The sequence below is a fragment of the Eleutherodactylus coqui genome, chromosome 3 (assembly GCF_035609145.1).
Source record: "Eleutherodactylus coqui strain aEleCoq1 chromosome 3, aEleCoq1.hap1, whole genome shotgun sequence".
In the NCBI taxonomy this organism is placed as follows: Eukaryota; Metazoa; Chordata; class Amphibia; order Anura; family Eleutherodactylidae; genus Eleutherodactylus; species Eleutherodactylus coqui.
In genome coordinates this window covers 202,478,842-202,501,330 of record NC_089839.1, presented here as the reverse complement: position 1 = coordinate 202,501,330, position 22,489 = coordinate 202,478,842, and the positions used below count along the sequence as shown (strand labels likewise).

General features: G+C 45.3%; 1 protein-coding gene across 1 annotated transcript in view; it reads left to right on the top strand.

Moving 5' to 3' along the window:
• Nucleotides 1-3,983: 3,983 nt before the first annotated feature.
• The window catches only part of IP6K2 (inositol hexakisphosphate kinase 2), a 29,195-nt gene continuing 10,689 nt past the window's right edge, over nucleotides 3,984-22,489 (top strand). The window contains exon 1 of the mRNA XM_066596806.1: nucleotides 3,984-4,069. The gene's annotated coding sequence lies outside the window, so the exon portion shown is untranslated. The remainder of the gene's footprint in view (nucleotides 4,070-22,489) is intronic.

Here is a 22,489-nt window from a genome sequence, read left to right as displayed (position 1 = left end):
AACTGAGAGTGTCAGTAATTGCATGTCTATAAAACATAATTGCAGCTCCTTGCCATTCATTAAAATAACTAATTGCATTTATTATGATTAAGTGCTCAGCTTATACGTAGAAGTAAACCAAGCCTAGGAGTTGCTGGTAACTGCCGTGAATCCATGTTCACCTTTCAGGAAGTTGCACCTCTGGTGACACTTTCATTGCGTTAGGGAATTTCATTGTAGGCTATTTGCAAATATCTATCCTTCGAAAAACAAATGCGATATGGGGGATAAGAACCACAACACAGACTGCTCTAATGGACCCAATCGCAGATTACAGGCCTTACTTAAGGCCCATGTACACGGAGTGATGATCGCTGAAAAATCGCTAAAAAGCGATCGTTTGAGCGATCATCGTTGCGTCTAAACACGTGGCCATCGTCCACGTTTCGTGCACTGTTAGCTGATCGTTAAATTCAGGCCAACCTAAAAATTGTCGTTCAGCCTTATCAGCAGTTCTCCACGGGGAGTGCTGTAGCATTGTTTCCCTTTGGAGAACAAAGGAACTGAAAGCAGATAAGAGCCCTCCAGCTATTAACTGCATTCAGCTAAAGGCTTCATTTGCACGCTAGTAAGCGATTAAGTAGCTACTTAATAGTTTATGCAAAATGATCGCTCAAAGCTGTCACTCAAACTGTGGTTTGAGCAATTTTTGGGCGATCATCGCTCCATGTAAACCAGCCTTTAGTCTGTGTATAGAGGTAGCAACGGGGCGGGAAGTCATCATTCTCCATCTTGTAGTAGTTTACAGATCTGCTTCAATGAATACCAAACTTACTGAATATGCTTGAAGGGGTATTCTAACCATTTTTCTCGTTCCTAGAGCCATAACTTTTTAATTTTTTCTGCGACATAGCCATATGAGGGCTTGTTATTTGCGGAACAAGTTGTATTTTTTTAATGGCATCATTTTTGGCTAGCTATAAAATACTGTATAACTTTTATTGATTTTTCTTAGGTCGAATGGGGAAAAAAAAGAAATTCTGCTATTTGTTTTTTGGATTTCACTTTCATGGCGTTCAGTGTGCAAAATAAAGCATTTTCACACGGACAAGAAAATTGAGCCAGATTTGTGCATTGTGAAAAAAATCACAGCATATCCTGTATTTTAATGTACCTCGGAACGCATCACCCATTGTTTTTAATGGGACAGGAAAACACATTGCATGGGGTGTGATGTGCACGCGAGTGCGGTGCGAGGTTGCCTATTGAAAAAAATGGGGAACACTTGCCGATCCTCCAGCGCGGCTGAAAGGAGGATAGCTATTTTACTTGAGGTGATGGAAGGCATTTTTAAAGAAGAACGCCTCGTATCCGTCAGTAAATCGCACATTGACGAGCGTGATATCGGACTGAGTTTCATCGCCTGATATCTAGCTCGGCCATGTGTAGGTAGCCTTAAAGGTATTTTCTAGGCAGCGCCCGCTGTCAGTGCTAGTGTAGTGGCCCAGAGTTAACGGGGCCCCTCCATAAGTATGAATGCATTTGTCTTGTGCCTATGTGTTGTCAGTGTCTTCTATGTTGCAGGAATTTGATGTGTCTTGCACCTCTGGAGCACTGAATGGGTTACTGTCTGGGTTATGTCTGGAAAATGTATCTTGTTGTGTGTCATATGACCATGTTATATATATGTGATTGTAAGGTGTATGCAAGTCAGTCTAAGGGCTCCTGCACACTTGCGTTTTTCTTGCGAGTTTCACGCGATATCGCTGCGTTTTTTCACAAGATTGTCAATGGGACTTTCTAATGTTAAAAACGCATCGCACAAAAATTGCAAAGCACCAACTTGTGATGCTCATAACTGCAGGCACAGCTCTTATTAAAATCAGTGGAAGCTGTGCCTGCAATTACAAGTGCAGCTCCCATTGATTTCAATGAGAGCTACGTTTGCAATTACGGACGCTGGTCACCACAGAGGGATTGGAGCAGTGGCTTCCTCTCCAACCTGGTATCCGACCCTAGTGTATCTCAGCAATGACAGCGAGCACAGCTTGGAAAACCCCCTTAAGGGAGTTGTCTGCTGTCCACATAGGGTATAAGGATAAAATTGAGACAGTCATTCTTCAGTTAAGGCCCATTTACACGCAACAATTATCGCTCAAAATTCGTTCAAACGAGCGAAAGTGACCCATAATCATTACGTTACACACGCGGCCTTGTGCACTATTTGTGCACTTGTCGCTTACCACTGAGTTTTAGCCTGCATAAAACAGTCATTACGTAGTTAGCTATTCGCTCCATTTAAATGGCATTTGTTCAGTCTTTACGCGGCTGAAGGACTTAAAGGGAGGGGTGATTGTTTGTCATGCTAAATTACAATGACTACTTGTTTATTCATGCCATCAGAAGACAATGGCTGTTCTTCACACTATTAAAACCCTGCTGGCCAGAGATTCCTTCCATAAACACATGCCAACCTGAGAAAACAACATATAGAGTTTTACTTTAGCCAATGAGGGAAATAGGGAAGATTTCAGACGACAATCCATATTTTTTTTCAATGTTCAGCATTTTATGCAATAAAGTCGTTAATTTGTTCAGTCTTTCCGTTGTTCAAATGATTACCATTGCGTGTAAAAGGGCCTTTGGCCATAGCAGCAACTGCACTGACAGACAATTTATTGCAATGGGTACTCGACAGAGAAAATGAGGACACGCCAACCGCTTCTCCCAGCGGTAACAGCTGATCTTTGATGGTCTGTACACCCCTATATATAAAATGCACCTCAATATGGCTCCTATGTGCACGACAAAGGACATCTAGTCCTGCCCAGAATATACCCCCATACATATAACAGTAACTTGTAATGATACCACTGGGAAAAATAATCATTAAGACTGCCTGTCCATGGGTGTTGTGAAATCCTGCAGCGGATGTCCGCCGCGGGAGCAGGAGCCGTCAGACGCATCTCCGCGGTGAGCCTATCTGACAGATAGGCTCACCGCGGAGAATCGCGGCAAATCGCAGCATGCTGTGATTTGCTGTCTGCGAGCGAAGAATCACTATGATTCGTGGACAGGGGGGGCTGCGCTCTCCATAGTAACGCTGCGTTCCCAGTGGCCTTAAGGGTTTTTCCAGGAATAAAAGACAGGTAGAGGTGACATCTTATTCTTAGTCACATATTCTCATACACGTTGTGTGCGTTGCGATGTGCACAAAACACACGCGAATTTGAAATCCATTCTTTTGAATAGATTTATTCACATAAGCGGTTTATTTTCTCGCTGCATGTTCTATCTTTGGGCGTTCCTTAAAAGCCATGGCATGGCACTCGCAAACTGTGTGATGTGCATGCGAGTGCCATGTTTCCCATAGAAGTCAATGGGAAACACTTGAAATCCTGTCATGCGTGTGAAACAGGAGCCGAGGATCTCCGTTTCCCAGAAGTGATGTGAGATGTTTTTGAATCAAAAACACTTTGCATCTTCGTGAAAAACTCACTTTGGCGCGCGCGATTTCTTGGTGCGGCGGCCTCTAACTGGAAGAACCTCCTAACTAATCGCCAAACGATATTTCACCCATATAAATGTCCCTAACAATTTGTTCAGCAATTGCGAAACTGAGCGCTTGTTTTGTGTAAAGCCATAATAGGTGTTTGTACGTGTTAGCGACCATTTTGAGCGACTATTCAGACCACAGCGGTCCTGTGTAAAGCCACCCTTATTTTACAAACTATTCACAGTCTCCAGTCATGAGGAAGTGATAAATAAGGCAGCCACTTGTGTTAGCAGACATTACTGAGCAGAACAACTGCTGCCCGGCCAGTAATGTCTCTGCACAGAGCACTCAGCTGCCGCCATCATCCACCTCCTCACAATCCGCTCTCTGAGGAGGCTCAGGCACATTCTACCCTAGTAACCGCCGTCCCTTAGCAACACAGCCGGAGCCGCAGCCAATCAGCGATCGCCTCTTGTGACCGACCAATAGGAGCGTGGCTGTGCGCTGAGGCCGAGATGCCTTCGCCGCCATTTTGATTCCGTCGAGACAAAAGACAAGAAGCAGCTCAGAGGCCGGGACGGAGGTGAAGCTGAGGTAAGATACAGTCATTCACCCCGCCATGAATATGTCACCTACATGACAGGTGGTGGGTGGGAAGGTGACGAGGGCGGAACTGGACACATGGTGCCGTCATAGGCGGCAGAATAAGAAGGCCTCCAGTTGTTGTGGAACTACAAGTCGCAGCAGGTCATGGGAGGGTTTATAGAGAGGCAGGAGTTGCAGGTCACCTCTAGTTGTGAAAGCACAAGTCTCAGCATGCCGTAAAGTATCGTCTCTGATGGGGTATCCTGAGACTTGTAGTGCATGGCGTATAACCGTGTGTAATATACACTATAGGAGGGGGTGCTACCATTCCCATAGGGTTCTATAGGCATGCCAGAACTACAGATCGCGGCATGCCAGAACTACAGATCGCAGCATGCCAGTAGATCTGTGTGTATTGATGCGTCACACATACCCATTCGGTCTGTATGCATTATATCAGTCTCACACACTGGTATGTTGGCACGGCAGCTGGCATATGGTGGGTACAATGCCCTGTGCTGGTTACAGAAAAGGTGTCTTCTGGGCTGTATCCTTGGGGGGGCTCATCAATAGTTGATCGGCTGATGACACATAGGACCCCCAGCTGATCGGGCACCTGTCGTCAGCGCCAAAACACGGTGTACATAGCGGAAAAGCGATAGCTCCTACCCCTGTGTAGTGGCCATCGCTGGTAATTACAGGCACAGCCTCCATTAAAATCGGCCGCTCCGCAGGGGTCGGCGTCATCTGTTTCGACTCTCTGCGTTGTGTTGTGGTGCTGGCCGCTGGCACCCCAACAGCTGATTGGCCAGGAGTGGCGGACCCCGACAATCAACTATTGATGACGGATCCTGAGGATGGGGGTCATCATTAGTTTTTGTCCAGAAAATAGCAAACTACAAGCTCCAAGAAGCACATCAAATAAGGTAAAACCCGATCACAGCCCCTGTCAGGTGGGAGAAGGTTACGTAGTTTGGTAGGTGAGAGACTTGCGCCTCTGTAAGCCTCCTACACGCGACCATATTCGTATTTGCGCGGGCTTGAGCGTTTTTTATCATAACAAAAATGTGCATGCAAAATACGGAAATGCGAATGAAATTTATGGGTTCCATTATCTGCATATTACGTGCGAAAATACACCCGTGTGAAGCCGGCCTTAATCACTATCCCTAAGGGGCGAGTAACAGCAATCCATTAGAGGAATTACTACATTACTGCTATGAATAAAAGGAGACCGCCTATAGAGAAGAGGGCAGCTGACCTCCTCCCCCTCCCTGCAGTGGTTACAGAGCCTGCCCACTACACAATGAGTTCCCTCCTGTCCTTTGTGTCTATGGCCCATGAGGCTGCTGTAAAGCATCTCTAAATGCTAATAAAGGGGTTGTCCGAGATGTTTGTTTGATATAAAACCCCGCCCCCCCTATAAAATAACAGTTAGACCTATTCTCCCACATCACCGCTCCAGGTATCTCCTCTGATGTCACACTTACAGGCTTACCCAGGACGTCACAAGCACTGCAGCCAATGACAGAGCTCAGCAATTGATTGCTGAGCTCTGTCATTGGCTGCAGTGCCTGTGACACTCCGTAAAGTGGGCGGGACTGCTGGCTGTACACAAACACTGGGAGCAGGACACAGCGGAGGGGATGAGAGGTGAGGGGATGTCTATTGTTTCTTCTTGGCAAGAGGATCTGGATTTTATGTCGAACGGACATCTTGGACAACCCCTTTAACTGCAGCTGGAGGATGATGGCCGCCCCCTACTCATGTACAGGCAATAGAATAAACAAATAAATAAAAGCAGATTAGAAAAATGGACAATGTGTCCCCATCTAGTTTCACAGGACTACACTGCTGATGAGCTATCCTCAGGACAGGTCGTGAATAGTTGATCAGCGGGGTCTGCCATTCGGGATCCTTTCTGATCAGCTGATTAAAGTGACAGCGGCGCTTAAGTGAATGCCAATATCGCTTCAGTCAATATCAGGCAAAGCGCTGTACATGGTGTAGTGGCTTTGCCTATTATTACATTCATCTGAATAGGATTGAGCTGCTCTCAGGCCTTGTGACCGACAGATATGGTGCCGTGTGCCTGAGAAGAGTCTACGGCGCTCACTGGAGCACCGCAGCCTCTTCAGGCAGCTGATCGGTGGGGATCCCACACGGCAGACGCCTGCTGATCAACTATCGAAGACCTGAGGATGGATCGTCAGTAGTATAGTTCTGGAGAACCCCTCTAATTGGTAAACTATGGGTGACGCCTTCCCTTTACGCCCTCCCTGGACTACAGCCGCCTGTGTCGGTGTTGTAGGGGTACATATGCCGTGTATCCTTGTAGGGGAGGCATGTCATGGGTACGTAAAAAGGGTAAAGTGTGGTATGGTGTTCGCCAGCAGAATTAGAAGATTACAGGATTATTTTGGTTCTAATAATATCGTTACGTAACTTACATTCTTTCTAGAAGAGAAGGTGCTTTTCGGATCCAGCGCGGGTTCCATCCTTCATGCAGGACCGCGTAGGTGGCACCTAGTGGAGAATGTGTGACAGGCTTTTTTTTTGGTTTTCACCCCGTTAGTTTTTTATACAGGAAAGAAAAGTGTCGTCCTCTGGGATTTTGTGTCCAATGTAAAAGGGTGACGGAACCTATGTGAGATGGAGACCATAGAGATTGTCAGTCTTAAATCTTCTCCCTTAGCTACCATCCAAGTTCTATCTCAACACAGTTTTCTGCATGGAGGACGAAACCAGCGCTGGGTCTAAAGAGAGACCAACCTAAATGTGTCCAGTTGTTGCGATCATGTTTGGGGTTTTAAGATGTCAGAATCCAATGGTTTTGGCTCATGTTTGGAAATGGTTCTTAGGATTTGTATGACTGCAGTTGGGACCAATTTTAGGGGCATATTGGACAATTACCAAGGGTTCACTTTACCTTGTGACTCTCCTCCACAAGAGCGACCTATGTGTAATTGGTTCATATCCCTGGAAAAATGTTGAGTAGTTGGGCATTCCCACCAAAACCATTGTGCCCAGCCCAGATCCGCAGCACCAACAGGAGTCCAGTACTGACCGATGGATGAGGTCTGGACATCTGTACCTCCTAGTGAGCGCTCTCTGACTCCTTCTATCCCAATCTCAGGCCGAGACTGTGACAATCATCGCCCTCTCCCACGTTCTGGAGAAATGAGGATAGCCTGGAGTAATTTGTGTCAGAAGGGTGTTCTAAGTATTTGATAGGGCCCGGATGGGAGTTTTTTTTCTGTAGGATTAGGTCTTAGGGTTGGGGGTGTAACCTGTGGGTCCTGTATTTGGCCTTGATCAGTTGAAGGCATTTTAACCAGGATATTTTAAGGCTTGATGTTACAAATAGAATACTGTCAATTCATCACATTTATGAAGAAGTCGGAGGTTTGGCTTACCGACTCCGCAGCCCTGCTCTGTACGGTGGCCTGGCATGGTATTGCAGGCACAGCTCTTGTTGAAATGAATGGGAGCTGTTCCTACAATAGCTGGCCACGACACAATGTACAGAGCTGTCTGCTTCCTGTTCTTACACGAGACCCGAGGAGGAGGAATGGTGTAAGGCTGATTGTATACTGATAGCTTGCCCTAAGGCGTTAGACATTGGCATTATATATGTCTGTGTGTAGTATGTGGAGACAATGGCTCAGCTGAGGATCACATAACCCTTGTAGGGAGCAGAGCCATTGTGATTATGGGATATGTTTTATCATTGGCGTTACATGTATATTCTTCCTGCTTTGATGGCGTCTCCACTTCAAGCTTATATTATAGGTACGTGTCTTGGCTCCATGTTCCCCTCAAGTGTCAGATGTAGCCACTTCTAGGAGCTGTGTCCTCCGGGGGTGATAATGGCCTGTTCTGTCTCGATGGGTATTCCAGGACTTATATCCCATGCCAGGCAAGGCCATAATGAAAACGCATCTCGCCATGACCCGTCCTGACCCCAACTCTGTCCTGGCCGCCTGCCCCTGGCAATTCCTGAGCAGGGCTGGGAGCTGCCATGTATGCTTCCAACTAGAGAATATAAATCAGCGCTCCATAGCGCCATCAATCTAGATCATATATTCTACAGCTCTACCCATCACTTTGAATGACCTTAGCTGCGGTTACATAAGGCCGACATGGCAGGACAATGAAACCCATCTAAGACTGTCATCGCACAGAACATACATCCTTATGTAAGGAACCCCCGGGGTGTTTGGATAATCAAATTCTGCGTTCAAGCATTATGAATGGCGTCACAAATTGTGCCGCGGATGTGAATCCAATGGAGCTGCAAGTCCTGCGGGACAAAGTACTTTTCAGTTTGAGATTCGTCGTGTGTTATCCAGCAATATCTCTTTATTGACTGCTCTTGCTGGGGCGAGGTCAGGCTTCTCTGCGGTTGAGCACGGTGCACCTGTCTGAAGCTGTTTACTTGTACCTGTCACTTTCAGCTGATGCTGTAACCTGATTGTGTGAGCGTATTGGCCCTGGATCGCTCTATAACTGTAACTGGTACGCTGTAAATACACAAGATTAGTGCTGACCGTAAATAAGCACCTTAAAAAACCGGTCAGCTATCTGTTGACCACCTCCGCAGCAGGGCACTTTATTAGAGACCCCCATCTAGTAGCGCGTTGGACTCCATTGGCTTTCAGAACAGCAGCAATTCGTCGTGGCGGAGATTCCACTAAGTGATGAAATCAATCTGCAGGAATGTCGGCCCCTGCGGACAGGAAACGTCTTGTAGTTGCCGCAAATTAGACGGAGGTCCTGACGTGGATGCGGAAATCTGAACAATTTATTGGCCCGTGTAAAAGGGCCCTAATTTCCATAGAGGGAAGCTCCAATTATGAAACTTCAATAGCCAGGGATCCAACACACTTTGGCCGATTGTTGGGCGCATTCACACAGCAGTGATAATCGTTGTAACTCTTGACATTGTTTCCTACAGGTATCTATGACTGCTCTTGCCTGCTCACTGACATCTGCAGTATTTTGTCCCTCTGTAGACATAAGACTTGTCACTCCAGTTTACAGAAATGAATCTAGATCAAATGATTGCCACCTGACCTCTATAGACGGCCTTAGACATGACTGACTTTCCGAGTCTTTTTCTTGGCCTATCAGTAGTGCCATATATAGTCAGGAGCAGCTGCTGATTCACTCCAGCCTTGCTTCTTCATACTTGAAGGCTGTCTGGGATGGGGGAGGGGATGGGCATTTAATGGGCACACATAGTTGCCATTTAACAGACTACATTGCAGACAGAATTGCTTTAAGCAGTTTGCTACTCCTGCCAAAAATGCACATTAAAAAAAGTTGTCAATTCATAGTGAAACCGATGACGTGGGAGAAGAGCTCTGTGGTTTCCTGTATCTAATCTGCTGAAGTCTGCAGTGCCCATAACTCCTCTGCTCATGCCTGTCGGCTTCACTGCTGGCTTTTACTTTTCTTCCTATGAAATGAAAATACGCGAGCAGTTGAGGTTTCCAATGAAAATGAATGCAAATGTGTAACTGGGGAGCAGAGCGAGAGCAGCGGGCGCAGGGCCAGTTCACACATCTACAGATGCATTCGCCACCTAAGTCAGTTTTGCACTTGGTTGATATTGAATAGCTTTGTGAAGATGTTTAGCACATTCGAAACATTCCCGCAACAAATTGCCCCTAATCCAGCATGTTACGCTGGATCTCATTACACAGGGACAAGCGATATGTTGGATCTAGTTGGGGAACATATTGGAAACGCCTCTGAATACGTCCTCAGGAAGATGCTGATCGCACAAGTGTATTTTCTGTCCATGCACTGTCCTAGTCTACAACAGACTAGACTCTGACAGCACATAGAAGTCAGTGTGCCAATTTACGCTTCCTTTTTATTTTTATTTTTTCACACAGTCTGCATGGAGAAAAATGGTAGTATGCAATCCTCTGGTCCCATCTGTGGACGAGAGCACCTATTCCAGTGGATGAGGATGCAAAACAGACGGCACACAGATGCCATCTGTGTGTTGTCCGTATTTCACAGACCTGTTGCCAAGAGATATAAAGAAGTATAGAATTTACTTGGCTTTTTCATAGCTGAGATGTGAAGACCTGAAAGCTCTGTTCCGACCACTAGTTGGAAAGAGTTGTGCTTAGCGCAGCGCTGTGTACATAGCTCTTATTGAAGTGAATGGAAATGGAGTAGCTACACTGTTTCAGGGAGTTATGGAAAGTGAGTGGCCAACCGTGCTACACTGTCTCCATAGCTGCCATTCAGTTTAGTGAGACCTACTGAACCAGCGCTGCGCTAAGCCTTCATCCCTCCCTGTAGGCTCCAGCAGGGTGGTTGGTAGCCATAGCAGATTTTCTATCTTGGCTATGAGAAGCTAAGATGGGAATACCCCTTTTAAGTGTTATTCAGTTTGGGGACAAAATTCTGCAGTTGTTCTTTTGCCATCCCTCCAATTCACTGATTTCGGGCCCTGTTCTCAGTTGTCCTAGATGGTTGCAGCAGTTCTATCTACCTAATGCATACTGTGCACTGCTCTCTGATTAGCCAGTGCTGATCACATGAGCGTCTCTGGCCAATCAGAGAGCAGGTATAGTTCATTAGTACTCTAACACTACCAATGCTCTGTGTAGCTCAGGTAGTCTGAAGATTGTGTCGGATATCTAGGACAAACAAAAACAGGACCCAGAACCAGCGGATGAGAGGGACAGCAGAGAAGAACTGTGAGTAGTCAAAGTGCTAATGACCACTTGTCTGTTATTTCATGTGTGATGTGTGAGTTACATGCACAGCCTGACAGCACCTGTGATATCAGTTACCGACTCTTAGCTTAACCTCCTGATCACATGATGATGTCATCAAAGGTCCTCTATCCTCCTTGTGTACTTGAATGAGGGATTATGGGCGGACTACATCCCGCGCAAACCCCTGCGGCCTCAGTTGCTATGGATACAGCAGTACTCACTTTCGAAGTTTTTACCTGGTTGTGAGACTGCTGCATACCTGTGTGGAGACTCCAATAAATAACACCTCACAAATGTACACATACATATCTGGCGGTGCATATTGACCACCCACACTGAAGCACAGTCCTTTCCCACTAGATTCACATCTCCTGAATGTGATATCATGTCATCCCAAGTACTAATGCCACCAACACCAGTTCAGCCTTCATCTAATCGCCAACCGTTGTCCAGTGTTGGAACAAACTGTCGCTGTTGTGCAAACCTGTCACCACAGAGTATACTAGTATACCCTTATCCCCCTCTGGTCCCAGGACTGAATTTGTCCAGAAACCAGTGGGTTGCTTTAAATGCCCATGTGAAATTGGCTTTATAAACAACTCTGTTCTCAGTCGTTAAACCAAACCTTTGTAAGTCAATGATGAATCTACTATTGCACATCGAGGTATTATCTAATATACATCTCGTTGTCAGTTTTATGCACCATAAGGAGCAGGGGGGATGTACAATATCTGTACCATGGGCAGATTGCAGGCTACTGTAAATGGCTTTCTTTGCTCCTATATGGATTTTTCCATTGTCTGACTAGCAAGGACCAACCCATCTTCCAGATGACTTGCAAACATGAACTCCACCTAATATTGAATTTCCCGTTCTGGGTGGGGATGTGTTTGTATTGGGTGTTTTTAGTGTTTGCAGCAAATGATCTTAGATAGGAGACAACACTTCTGTGTAGGTTTAATCCTAATTGCCATAGTTGGCATACTAAGTAGGTCACTAAACACACCAATAAATCAGGGTGTCCTTACTTCCAGCTAGGCTGCACTGGTGGCAATCTCCTGTCTAACTAAGCTGCATAAGGCCGGTCTCACACGGGCGTTCTGGATTCCGCATGCAGAAGCCTGCAGCAGAATCCAGCTCTGACCCAAGCCGGTGACCCTGCGTACCTTTTGCTTTTCTGTATTGCGGACGCTCGCCGTCGGTCATGCGTAGTATAGATTTTTTTAAAAGATATTTGTTTTTCCCAAGCCATTTCTAGGGGATTGACGTGGGTACTTGCAGCTTATCAACAATGTCAATTGCAGATGGCTGTGGGTCGGACGTCTGTCGTTGACTTCAATGGAAGCCGTCCATGCGGATTCTGCACAAGAACATGCTGCAATTTAAAATCCACCCGTGGAAATCGCAATCGCTATCCGCTCATCTTAGCAGACATGCGAATGTTCCATTTTTTTCAATGTGCGCAGAATACCTTGGATAGTCCGCACAGGTGACTATCGCGGATTTCGCAATTGAAATTTAGTTGTTTGATACTGGCCTACAAAGGCTTGAGAAAGGGAGATCGAGGTATTAACTACTGAGACGCAGTTTGGCTTCTACTCAACACATAAATTCATCTTTAACTCTGCAGCGATATCCCAGCATTCCTTGGTTTGATTTCTATTTATGTATGACCCGCCGCTTCTGGTCTGGTATTGACCAACGGGGATGTGGGAGTAGCGTTTTCCATTTTCTGGATACTGTAAACGGGGACAGAATGACCCTGGCCTGCTGGCATTTGGGAGGGGGAACAACAATTTCCCCCAAGCACCCTGGGTAAGTGCTAAATACTTTGACAACATTTAACATTTCCTAGTCCATACTAGGGGCGCTACCATATCCCTTTTTTCTTACACTGCGCTGTTTCATCGCGATGATAAAGTATGGATTGTTTTTAATGATTGACTAATAGAGCTTAAGGCACAACTCTAATAAAGTATTTTGCTGCTGTTACACCCAGAAGGAAGTATTTCCCAAGTTTATTCATGTGCCACAGATTTGCTAGTTTGCCCCAGATTTGCCAGGACACAGTTGTAAATTCCAGCCCTTTTTCGATTGCAAAACAATGGACACTTGATTCAGGAAAGTGTTTGTTTTTCTTCTCTCTTCCTTGTGCTGTACATTATAATAGTGTTGGTCCTATGTTATGAATCTCTGCTGAGCCATCATACGCTTACTCTGAGGTCCTTCATAATGGACAGCAGGCTGGTTGCCTGTCAGTTGCATGTTCAGCTAGGTTGGCACTGTGCAGCATCTTGCCAGCGGGCAGGCCATGCCATTCTCTGGCTCCTGGCTCCATAACTTTCAGATTTCCCTAAAAATAAATTTAGGAAAAGAACGGAGCTGATCTAGTAGTTGGACCAGCTGCTGTGCGGTATGTGTCTTCACGTGGCATGTTGTCTGTTTTGGGCTTTACCATGCCATCATTGGATGAATAATCCTGTTACATCTCGATTACTGGACTCCACTGCATTTAGAAGTAGGGTTTCCACAATTTAACTGCTACCCTGTTTCCCTGAAAATAAGACATAGCTTGATTTTCCAGAATTTTTGAGGATGCAAAATGATTTTTCAGGCTTTTTGAGGATGCTTGAAATATGAGCCCTACTCCAAAATTAAGCTCTGCTAACAGTTAATTAAAAAAGTCAATTTAAATAGTGTCCAGGCAGCTATACATGTAAAAAAGTTAAACCTTTTTGAACAAAAATTAATATAAGACACTGTCTTATTTTCGGAGAAACACAGTAGTTCAAGCCTTTGGTTTGCTATACTGAGAGAGTACGGGACCAAGACAGCAAATGCTCATTCGTCGGCTGATTGCATCTATTGCGCAGCCAGAAAATCCTAATTCTCTGCAGCACATCTCCTCCTCGTGTGAAGAGCGACTGTGCTACCAACAATGCTGAACACTGCTGTATGAAGTCTGAACAGGCCCGTGTAAATGAGCGCAAACAGCAGTATTGGCCTGTGTAAAAGAGCTCTACAATGATCTTGGTGTGAGGGTGCTGTTACATACGCACCAGCAAATAGCACTATTACACACTTGTTTACAGCGCTCATCTAATAGCACCCTAAGGAACGCTTAAGGTAACTTTACAGGGGGCAATTATCACCCAAATCATCGCTGGAAACGGTGAATTCTGGCAATAGTCATCCTGTGTATACGCAGCCATCGATAGCGCACTGAGCGACAAATCGCTCACATAGGAGCAAAGCAACTATTGGCCCATATAAACACAATCCTTCATCTGTGAGCGACTGTCTAGCTGCAGTGAATGAGGTGGGCGACCAGAGCGATCTCCCATCCCCTCGCCCTCCATTCCGTGAACGACAAGCACTCCTGTGTGAAAGTAGAGGAGCGATAGTCTGTGGAACCGCTGTCAGTCGCTTATGCACCCGACAATCGTCCCCTGTAAAGGCACCTTTACACAATAATCACCATTTGTAGTAACCTTTGTTCTTCCTCATGCCAGCTGTCCTCTGCCCCATCGACGTGTCGTCTTTCGATTGGCACCCATTCTAACAGGTCAGGTTACGTGCCGTGTAAAAGGGCTCTATGGGTTTGTATGTTTGTAGACACAACATTGAGATGAGAAGATTTCCGTGTTGACACGCTGCATGTCTTTGGGCGATGTCTGACCTGGATGCTGTTGTGGGTTTGTGGGCGATGGCCGATAAGATGACAGTGTGCTCTCTTAATAATTTTGCCTCGTAGTTCTCTGTAGTTGTGGGCTTGGGTTTGAGTTTCCCTACATGTAGTTCTTATGTATTTTAAGGCATGCTATCGGGTCAGCCGCTGACTATACTTGGCTTGCTGTAATTCTATAGGTGTTGCAACTCTGGAATATCCAGTGTTACTTTCTGTACTTGCAGGTATCCCATATCAATGTCACAGGGACAACGGCATCTTATACATGGTAGGAAGCAGCTCCTGTAGCGATACAGGTCATACAATCCCAAGGGATTGCATTAGTACATGGTAAAAGCGGGTCATGACGGTTCTGTCTCCTAGCAGCCGGGAACAGTAAACACGTAGGAGAACGCGGCCTGCAGATCCATAGGGGAATAAGTGTGTGCTGGGTTTAGTTGTTTTTTTTTCTGTGACCCAGAGCTCAATGATCTTCATTTTAGATATTCATTTTTCTGTGTTGAACTGTGATTAAAATTACTTTAGTGCGTCAGGCTGTTATTTTCTTTATGGATGATATTTGAAATGGAGTTTAAGAAGACCAGATAACCTCTCCGCACTGCGATACCCCAACTACAGAGTTCAGCTAATCCCAGGCAGCTAATATCTACAAGCGAGTTCACATATACAGTCATCCTTTCCATTATTTGACACTGTCATAAGAGCCGAACAAATAATGAAAATATCACAAGCACCGGATTTGGCACGGGACGGGCCCCCATTGACTATATAATGGTGTCTGGGGGGGCTTCCAGCATGTCGCGTGGCTTTTTCTTGGACAAAATGGCACAGCATGCTGTGGTCTTTCATCTGAGATTTTATGCCAGGCCTTCATCTGAGGCTCTAAATGGAGCCCCCAATCCAGATTTGATCATGGCCTTGGTTCTTTTACTACTTCGGAGTGCGAGCAGCACCAATTGTCAGAATTCTCTATTGAAATACGCGCATTTTGCTGAACGGAAGTGGTCAGGCAATGGCTGTCTTTTGGTTTTGGCCATCTTAACCCTATTCAAGTGCTTTGGAAGCCATTAAAACTCTTGAGAGTTCTGCAATCATTGATCAGTGTGATGAACGCAGTCTTTGTACCTTGGGCAGAACACACCTACATTGGGACGCTCTGCATTTCTCCGACATGACGTACGAAAGGAGTAGTAAATGCTTTATACTGGCACATGCCCAAGCTACATCCAATGTGAAGTGTAGTGCAGCCAAGTGAGCACTGGAGATAAACACTGTTCCACCCATCTATAGCATTGTTTACCCAGAGTAATTATCTACGTAATGTTAATTACTCCCCAAGCAGGACAATATTTACTGTATATATATATATCCTGACGGCTCCACTGATTGATGGCGATACATAATGACTATATTATGCCAGGCCTGTGATGTCAGCTGAATGGAATGGTCTTGCATGGACTGTTGTCACAGTGTGAAACGATGATGTCATAGTCAGCAGATGGGTGACTTCACAGCACTGCTTATCTCTTGATCTGATGGCGGTTTGAAGATCAGGATCCCTCTTCTAGCAGTGTAATTGTCTCACCATGGAAAATCACAGCATGCCATGATTTGAATTCCGCAAGCAGAGAATCGCTATGAATCTCCGCTCGTGGACGTCGGGCTGTGCTTTCCATAGTTCTCCTATGGAAACGTTCACTGCGTTACCCGCAGCCAGATTATCGCCGTGGAAAATGCAATGACAACTCGCCCGTGGACAGGCAGCCTTAGATAGTTCTACGTGGATATTTGAGGAGTCAATCTCCAGTACATTGTTGCTTGTTGTTGCACTTTTATTACATTGCCCCTGGGGTAGAGTCCTACAGATGTTTCCATGGTGCGTTATCAAGTTCCTAGGAATTGTTACTGGTCGCAGTAAATCTTGATGGCACAACTGATAGCTGAACTTGAGGATAAAACTTACTTATATTAGCTGTCAGGCAGAAGTATGTCGGCAACCTGGCTGACGCTGGAACTGTTTTTATGCCTGCCACCGGAATAAAATATTATACCGGATCATACAGAAAGAATACACTAGCCACTTTATTAGAGACCCCCCCCCCCCCCCCCCAACGAGTAGTGCGTTGGACCTCCTTTGGCCTTCTGAACTGCAGCAGTACATTGTGGTGTTAATTCCACTACACGGTGAAATTGTTCTGCAAGAATATCGGCCCCTGCGGACAGGAAGCTTCTCTTGTAGCTGCCACATATTAGATGGAGGTGCTGACATGCTTTTGACAGCTGACAGGAAGGGGTCATCGATTCATGCTGCTTATGCCAAATTCTGACCTTCCAACAGCACGGTGCAAAAGAAAAGTGGATTCCTCTGACAGGGCAATATTTTTCCACTGCTCAGCGATACAATTCTTGCACCCCAGAGTCTCGCCTTTCTGTTAAATACCAATGGCACCAGATCTGGTCATCTGCAGTTATAGCCCATCCATGCTAAAGAATTATTAATTGTGCACTTGGCTAAATTAGTCAGACACCAGAGTTGTATTCGGCTGCTCCTAACTGTGCTGCACCTGTGGTTAAAATGATAACATACTCCTCTGACCCCTTTCGGCAATGTTTTTTTTACATGCAGAGGATCCCCTTTCGCTGGTTGTTTTTTCTCAATAACGCCATTCTCTGTATACTCGCTACAGTGTTGTATGAGAAAACCCCACGCGGTCGGTAGTGACATCCCGGCCCCGTCTTGTCTAGCACTGATGACCAGGCCTTGTTGGAAGTCGTTCAGATCACTGGATCTATCAAATATGGATTCACACTGAAACTGATCCACAGAAAACTTGTCACGTGATTTTTATGCTGCACTCCGGGGTCACGGGAATAATATCCATACAGGGAAGCGTCAATCGTGAGAGGCCTGGGACTTTAATAAAGCTGCCATTCAGTGTATACTACACTGGCATGAGAGCATTGTGGGAATTGCTGTGTACCAGTTATCTATTATGCTAGTGAAGTTTCATTCAATACATTAGATAAATTTTCATTTTTGGCCAGCCTTTAGAAAGCCCGGAGCTGAGAGTGGCTCGTGCACACATGAATTCTTTGAAATATGTAATTTCTTATTACAAAACCAAGAACATTGTAGTATATGGCCTGATTCAAACTACTTTGTAGAGAAATACTGAGAGACTTGCCCCACCTTTCCTTTAAAAGCCGTGTACACCTCTGCTGCCTTTTTTTTTTCCTTTATTGCACCAGCGCATCTACTATGAAAAGAGAATCAACTGGACAAATCTTCATTAAAGAGAACCTGTCATTAACTATTAGCACCATAAACTAAGTTGTGTTACTTATAGTTTAGGTGATAGGGAGTGTGGGGAGCTACATCATACTCACCTGCTCCCCTGTTCCTGTCGTGTCTAAAAGCAATGTTGGCAAGAACATAGTAGGCTTGACTGTTTTCAAAAGGCTGTGGGTGCACACTCCCCTAACATGAATGGAGGTGCATATGCACTAAAAAGAGTCAACTTGGCCGGGCGAACGGGCGAGTATGAGACACGGCTCCCTGTCACCTAAACTCTAAGCACTGTAACTTAGTTTATGATGCTTTATAGTTGGTGACAAATTCCCTTTAAAGCTTTCCAACTATGTAGCATTTACTGCAGCTTTGCAGACCCATTTGTCTCTATGGTAACAGACAGCAAACAAACTTTATGTAGTCTGATCCAGCAGTCAGTGTCCTTCCATTTGTTCCCTACTTCTTTTTGCTGTTTTATCAATAGGAAATTGGAGATATATAGAAGGGAATGTGTCCGTAGGATCAGATTACATAGGGGAATTGGGGGCTCTTGCCTGGAAGCTGGGTAGGTGTCCTGGTAAGGACGGACCCACAGTCTTCACCTATGACCTGACTATCCCTGATAAGGTACCTAGAGAGAGGCACAAAATACTACAAAGAAACTGTTAAGACTAAGCAGAAGCAAAAGGAAAAAGATATCCACTATTTACCCAGGCTCCAAACTTCTCCAGTTATTCCTCTTAACTGAACTGACAACCAAAACACACACCAAGCATATCTGCACACATAACCAACTGGAATAGCTATAAAAGTATGCGATATTGCTTCATGAATTGGCCAAGACACTTAAGTCAACGAGCCCTCCGACAAGGGTTCTTGTTGTCTCGTGGGCCCCTACTCTCACAAGACAACTAACACGTGAGACCTGCCTGCAAGCGAGGTGATCGTCCAGTCAGGGACGGCCCCACGCTAGAACCTAGGGAACTACCTTGCCATAGATGGCAAATTATCCACAGCAGGACAGGACACAGCTCACACCAACACGCCAGGAATTTGCATGCAACACAGAACAGGACTGTTCATACACCTTGTCTGGCCACCTGCGCAGACCCAATGAACACATCACTGTTCACACACAAAACATGCAAGCAAAACATTGGGGTAAAGGGAAAACCAGCATCCTCTAGCCAAAAGGGGCTTGAATATATGAGCAGCAGACCAGGGGGATTGGCTGGATAGAGAAATCCACACCCAGCCAGCTCAATTAGCAATGAACAACAGATCCCAGCAGTACAACCTGACAGTTTGTTGGTTGTCTCTTACCATGGAAATGCATGGAGCTACAAACTAGTAAGAAATGTTTCATGGAGAGTTTCTGCAAACTTGCTTTATCTTCCACTTTTAGATGCAGCAATAAAGAAATAGGCTATGGGGGTGGGCCAGCATTGCATTTATGGACAGGTTTAAAGGGGTTTCTCTGTGAAGACTTTTAGCCCTTATCCACAGGAGATAAATGTTGACTTGCTGGAGGTCTGAATGCAGGGACCTCCAAGAAGGCCACACTCTGAATGCCCCATGTTAGCGCACTGCTGCTGCATTATCTTGATGACTGCTCCATTTACTTCAGTGGAACTGAGAGTCCATTGCATAAAACAATAATTCCCTGGTAATCCAGCGATGCCACTGTGGTTCTACCCGGGCGGCTTTGTTTATCCAAATGCAGCGGTGACGTCGCATTGCAGCCAATTGCTCACCTTGGCGATACACTGGCCTTGCATTGAAAGTGGAAACCCCTTTTAAAGGAGTTTTCTTAACTTTCAAAAAAAAAATTAAAAATCTTGCCCCAGGGTAGTGAAAAGCATAAACAAATTAGCCATTACTCACCCTTCCATTGTGCCTTAGGTCCAGCGCTGCCAACCTGGTTCTCTCTGAAATTGCATTCTTTGCACTTCTGACACCTGCGGCCAATTGCTGGTCACATGACGTTCATGTATATGTGACTGCTGAGGTCATCAATTTGGCTGCAGCAGTCATATGAACGTGATGACGTTGTATAGGAGATTATATGTACTTTTTCAATGCAGTTTCCTACCCTAAGACAAGTGTTTCTTAGAAGGTTGGAAATCCCTTTAAGCATAATTGCAGTATTTGGACAACTTTCCTGAACATTAATGTTACATGATGATGTAGAAAGAGCCCAGATGGCCACGAATGAAAAGCAGATGTGCCTGAACCACTCCGTTAACATGGCCTCATAATCCGGGCTCTTTTAATGTTCTTCTTGTAGCCTTAATGTGAAGTAGGATTGTTTATTTGTGGTGGCCAAGTTCTTCGTTTTCCCGCCAAACTCCCTGGGAGGCTTCCAGGCGAGCTCTTTAGGTTTTGTACAGAAAATCCTCCAAAATGATCTTTGGCATAGGAAGACGTGCGGTGTTCTGTAGCCGAGGCTGTGCTTCATTGGACAAGCGGATGCATGGCCCTTTTCTCACTGGGTATTGGTGTGTGTGCAAGGTTTACATCAGTGGTCCTCAGTCTGTGAAGAAACTAAAAGCTGAAGGCTGTCATGGCATGCTGGTAGTTGTAGTTTAACAAGCGAGAGCCAGAGATTGGAAGCCACTTGCATATCATTGGAGAAGCTCCGTGTCATTCTAATGGCATGTCCAAGGGAAGAGACATTCTAATGTAATGTCCAAGGGAAGAGACAGTACTTGTACCTATTACAGATGACCTCAACTGGTTGTGAGAATTGCATCATTGATTTCCTTCTCCCTTGGGCTACATTTGCACTGGAGGCCCGTTCAGAACCCCCGTCGCAGCTTTTCGCTAAAATCCAGGATGAGTCGGCACCGCATACAGTACAATTTTGTGCCAATCACAGCCAGTGCTCGATGAATGGCTGTGATTGAACCAATCACAGCCATTTATCGAGTGCTGGCTGTGATTGGTTAAGAGTTAGCCAATCGCAGCCAGCGCTTCCAGGAGGTGTGGATTTTTCAATCCCCGGCCAGAAGATGAAGAAGAGAAACCATGCCGGGGACCGAGAAGAAGCCGCAGCGGCACCCTGGACAGCGCGGGAGAGGTGATTTATCCTTTTTTTTCTTTTTTTTTTTTTTTTTTCTGTCTTCAGCTACAGCTTATTTTCTTGTCATAATACCGTGTCGCCCGTGTGAAGGAGGCCTAAGGCCTTATTCACACGGGCTACAAAATCGCATGACTTTGTAACGCTACAAAAACGCATGTTTGTGAAGCTCATGATTTCCAATGGGTTCTTTCAGGCTACAAAACCTCGCTCATTGGAAACCATGGGCTTCACATTGTAGGAATGTTTTGTAGCCCTTGAGGATGCAGCCTAAAGGTACCTTTTACAGTTGGTAGATTATTGCCTGAATTACTGCTGGAAACAGTGAATTTAAGCGATAATGGTCCCATGTACACAAGGCCGCCAACGGGGCATTGAGCAACAAGGTGCTCACTTGTCAGTCGCAGAGCTAAAAAGCAAGCAATAGTAAGCGGGAACAGCTCAACTATGAACGACTGCTTGTTTACTGTGAATGGAGGCGGCCGCAGCGATCTCCGGCTTGTTCCACCTCTATTCACAGAGGCACTAGAAGTCCCATGGAAAGCACAGAAGCAAACGTTGAGTGGTAGTCCCTAGGACAGCTGTCTGGCACTTGTGCGCCCAACAGTCGTCTCATGGAAATGTACACTTTGAGGAAGGTTTATTCCAAAGTGAAGTAACATTTTAGGATATATTTGTACCTGGCAAATTTGTTACATACATTTCTGCCACTACTTGATTTATCTTAAAGGAGTAATCTGAAAAATGAGAAAATGTAAGAAAAACAATAAACTGCAAATATTGTAGGACATGAGAAGAAACCGCCCTCGCTTCTTCTGTCCCTGGCGATCAGCCCTGATGCTTAGCCGGGCTGCATTTGACCTTCAATTGAATGAGGGCAATCTGTACTAAAATCCTACATGTGTACCCACGGTCATAAAGAAATGGAAATAAAGAATTGGCTTTCAATATTTTTTGTTGTTATGCAACATAGATTTTACAATCTGTCCGTGTTACAGCAGGATCCCATAGCGTTCGATTGCATGCTGAAATGGCGCTGCATCTGTGTGGCAGCATAGCCGTCATGTAAATGGGGACTCGGCTGGTATCACGCATGACACTTTTGAGTCAGTATTTTGAGCAGAAGCGCCGAGTGGATACGACACAGAGGGGTGGATCCGTTTCTCTCTTGTATCTTTCATTCATATCGATCCACTCCTGGCTTTGGCTCAAAAAACCGCAGGTGTAGAAGTAATTGAAGAGGCCACTGCAAGACAAGACTGTTATCCGTCCTTAATTATGTGAGTTCTTTGGAAACCAAATCTGAGAGTGTGCCAAGAAATCTCGTCACGTCATCCTGAGTCGGCTAATGAGCTCATCGGAGAATCACAGGGTGCGGCTCTGCCTTCATGTTTACTTCACTGATCTTGCTGGATTTGATTCTCTGTATCTAAGATACCACTTACACCTGTACGGTATCTTCAGCTCTTGTTTAATTTATACTTTTATAAGGTAGAGATGGTGAAGAACTAAATCACAGTATAGAAAGTTTGTTCATTTTTTTACATTTTTACCCTGAACTAGCAGAATTATGCGGCTTCGCACGGGTGTATTTTGTGTACATGCTTGTTGTTTGTATGTAGTTAAAAAT